The sequence below is a fragment of the Camelina sativa genome, chromosome 12 (assembly GCF_000633955.1).
Source record: "Camelina sativa cultivar DH55 chromosome 12, Cs, whole genome shotgun sequence".
Taxonomy (NCBI): domain Eukaryota; kingdom Viridiplantae; phylum Streptophyta; class Magnoliopsida; order Brassicales; family Brassicaceae; genus Camelina; species Camelina sativa.
The window spans coordinates 9442852-9447550 of NC_025696.1; positions in this window are offsets into that span (position 1 = coordinate 9442852).

The following is a 4699-nucleotide window of genomic DNA, read 5'->3' on the forward strand; positions in this document are numbered from 1 at the left end:
AAAAAAAAAAAAAAAAAAAAAAACTTCTTTCATAACACTTCCAATCTAGGCCTATACAACTTATGTCCAGCTTATGAAAATTTGGATTATTCATAGTTGGTTTTTAAAAAAAAAATATTTATCCGCTATATTTAGATGTCATCAAGATTAGTTTTCATTGGGTTTCTTGTTACACTAGGAACCATTCGAGCTTGTTGGTTGAACTGTTTAAGACCCATTAATTAGATAATTACAAGAAAGTTGTGGCTTCAATAATTGAAGAATATTTCAGTACTTCATCATCAAGAAGCACAAGTAAGCAAGCATCGTTCATATATGGATACAAAACCATAAGAGATATATATGAAAGACTTTAGGATTTTTTTAAATCTCAAACCAAGTCTTAAAATAAATTGCATATTTCAAACCCAAGTCTTAACATAGCAGCATACACGCACGCATTATTGTCTATTACAACAATGGGCGGCCGATCATAAAAGCATCATACAAGTTAACTACCAAATAAACCTAGGGGAGATACAGAGGCGAAATTGTTACGAGGCAGTGTTGAGGAGCAAGGACACCCTTCGAGACATGCACATTTCAGATTCGTACTATTTCGGCTTATTTATATTACCATTATTCAGAAAATAAGAGTGATCTCCCCATCACCATAATTTACATACCAAAAATTCCAAATTCTTCACCAACAACATCACATTCTCTAGTTTTAGTAGATGTGCTAGTTTCTCAAAGGTCTCTATGAGGGGAGATGAGTAATCAATCAACCAAGAGTAGCGTCAAAACTGTAATAAAGGCTAAAGCACAAGTATTTGATATACTTGATAGATCAATGATGGATATATTATAAGTAAGTTCCAAAAAAAATCAAAGATCAACAAACAAAAACTAAGATTTCCATTGAGATTATGATGCTTAATCACTGACTCTACTTTAGAATTGAATAGAGCGAACTCGTAGATTATTCACTAGAGCTATAACAAAAAAACGAACCATTGAGAGAACACATTCTCTAAGAGATTGCAAGAATCGGAGACATGTCTCTTGATCGAACTGTGACTCCGCGACGCAATTCATAAGTTGGAGAGCCTCTTGGCCGCTTACTGGTTGGGGACTCTGTTTCCGGTGAAACGGATCAACCACGATCACGGGACGATGACCTCAAAAAAAAAACGCAAGTTTTAAAATGGGTCTGAATAAAACCCAATTTAGATAGTTCAATAAAGCCCTTTTCAAAATAACAATATTAGATGTTCTTTTGTCTTCTTCGAAAATTAGACTGATCAATCATGGAAGTGGTCTCAAATTTAATTGTTTTGCTAAACATTTTCGTTTCTAGTAATATGTATATTTAACTTTTGGATTCAAAATGCAGTTTTGAAGGCTTCCCATATGTTGCACGTAGCACAAAATCTGATTAGTAAGAGCTAATTAAGATGACCAAAAGCTGATTAGTAAGAGCTAAGATGATCACCGATTCGTATAGAGGAAACACACAAACTCTCTGGGGTATATATTTATGATTTTACTTAAGCCGCGACCATCGTCACGGAACTAGTAACCTATAGTACAAGGTATTCAAAATCGAAGGTTTTTAGATTGTTGTTGCATTATGGAGAGAAAGATAGAGCTAGATAACCGAAAAAGTAGTTGGAAGGTTAGTTCAGTAAAATTAAAAGGAGGAAGGGAAGCAGAGCAAACATGTTAAGTGCATGGGAATGACACGAGAATGGTACGTGAAATATTGAAAATGAAAGACATCATCATTTAATTCCTTTGTTGTTGGTCCATGTTATTTATTAATGGTGTCTCTGCCACTTTTCATGCGACACTGTCTCACTCACTTTCTATTCCACATGTTAATTTTTACTATGCATATCCTAAATGTTAACCCCATCTATCTAATTTGTACTGTTTAATTACATGCATATATCTCTACCTAGAAATCGTATGTAGTGTACTTATATAAAATCTCAGTCAAGATCATTATGTCAGCCTTTTTTGAATTATTTGAAAAATGGACGTGAGCAAGAAGAACAGATAATGGAATGATGATAGACCAAACATTAAATACGGAAAAATACGGAGTAAGGCATTATGTATATACGGATAGGGTCAAGTGAGATATTACCAGGAAGAAGTCAAAACTTGCGTTGAAAGTTTGAAACCATCATGTCCTTTTTTTTTTTGGCCAAGAAAGACAGTCGTTGACCGGTACAGATAAACAATAATCCTGGTTTTATCCGGTTCAACAATTTGGTTGGTTTTGGCAATAACTGTTAAGAATCTACTTGGACACTTGGTTTCATTTCAACCATTCCCACCGAAAAAGCTTATCCAATGGCCCAACAGGTATCAAGTGGATGGTCGAGATTCGCTGGTCCATGGGATCCAAAGCCGTACCATTTCCATATCTGAGACGCGTCATCGTAAATGTCTACCCCCTTACATGGTCGTTAATGCTTAGTTGGAGACCGTTAGATCAATATATGTCATGACGTGAATGGTTAGGATTTGCTTTTACATTGTGGTTTTCTCACCTTGTAGTTTTTATTTATCCTTCTACCTTTCGAAATTAACCAAATAACGGTTGAATGTGTCACAAAAGATTTATATATCATGATATATGCTAAAGTTTTAAGTATAATTAGAAAAATCACGAGAGAAGATCTCTCATGAAAGGTCCCCATTTTATCTTTTGGCATAAATCTTGCAAGTGAGCTCTGGAATTTTGTGACAAACAAAATCTTTGCTTGAGGGGACACCATTACACATATATATATATATATAACTGTATAAAAATATTATATGTGTTTGTATGATTGTGTGTAATATGTATTGTATATGCATTCATATATAGATATTATATATCTATGGGCAATGACCATCAGCCTTACGAATTTTAGGAAGGGGCACTGGGATAGTCATGGGATTTTTTTTACTATTTTTGCTTTTTGAATTGACGAAAATATAAATGCAACGAATCTCTTTAAATATTTGAAATTTGAACCCATATATATATATATATATACAAAAGATTATTATATCAATTTAGTGATTAACAGTAGTAATAAACTTGTATATGCTTAACGTAAACTTTGATGAATCAGTTAATTATATTGATCAACAACTTTGAATACGCATTGTTGTTGTAGCATGAGATTAAAATGTGAGTCCATATGCATTTTGAATTTTTTTTGTTTGTTATAGAAGAATGGACACCATATTGATGGGAATGCATGAAAAATCACGCAATTCACATGAACATTTTTGGGAAGAGGGGACCAAACTAATTAATACTTCTTCGCATTTTTTGTTTTCGTATCTAAAAAATCTTACAATATTGTTGCATCTAGATTCTGAATTCTCTAATAATTAACCGTAGTACGTCTTTGAATTGTGTACGTAATAAATAATACTGTATTTGAAAGCGTTTTCGGTAGCTATTGTCCTCATTTAATAAGTGTTAGAATATTATTATACCCTAAAATCAGCAAGTTGCATGGGTTAATTCTGAGATTGTCGGAAATATTTTTATTTTCATATGAATGTTACTAGTTCACATTTTATATCCAACTATTAAATAAAAAAGAAAAATGAAATGTAGTAGTATTTCTAATAATAAAAAAAAGGACTGAGAATAGTAGCAGTAGCCTCTGGAGGAGCCTTACGGGCAGAGAGGAGAAAAAGAGAGTACAGGAGAGGAGAGAGTAGTATTTAACGAAAGGGACACGACAATGCTCTTTCTCGAGTAGTTGCGGCTCCTAGCCTACGTGTCGTCAGTTCTTTTCCCTGCTCTATTTATGTATTTTTCAATCTTTTATCGTTATATTTTCTAGATTTTTTTTTATATTTTTATTTTCAGATCGCTTTACCAACTAGTATATTGGTTGTTGCTTTTTTTAATATTTTATCAGATATTTCGAATAAATTTGTTTAGGTACACATTTTGTTTTTTTTCACCAAAACCCCATTTCCTTATGTAAATTTTAGGAGACTCTCTTCTAAAGAGAGTTATCCCGAATATGTATGTATACACTTTGTTGGATACATTTTTATCATTTATCGAATTAACAGTTAAATTTCATTAAAAATTATTTGTTGGAAAAAATTGTGTGTGCTTAGATTACTAATGATGAGTGTGTGAATTAACGGTTCCATCAATGGAATGCGAACTTAATCCAGTCCCATTCAGTTTTTGGGATCTAGTAATACTTTTAGGTGAAACGCTCCAAAACATCTACTTATAAGATCTACTTAACTCTTTTGTTTTGAAGTAGCAATATGTTCAAGCTGAAATTTAATTTTTTTTATGATTGTGTGACGGTAAGAAACAAGCCAAGCAAACAGTGCATCAAAGAATGTGAATCACGTCTACAAAATAAGCTCCATCAACTCTTAAATAAGATCATGTTGTGGAGGACCAACAATCCTGCAAAGCAAAGTTGGCCCGAGCCTGACTAGATATCGACGTAGACAAGTTGTAAAATTTTTGCAATTAGTCGGTTAATTAACTTTGGGATCAGCTGGCCAAGTCAAGACCGTATGTGATCAGGATCAAACCAAGGCATGGACCAGGAAGTTTAAATGTTTAAATTACCCCCATCGCAACATCACTATTCCTAAATAACAATGAAACAATATATGGACAAAAAGGAATTATGAATATTTTAATTATTCAGGACCATTAGATTTATGC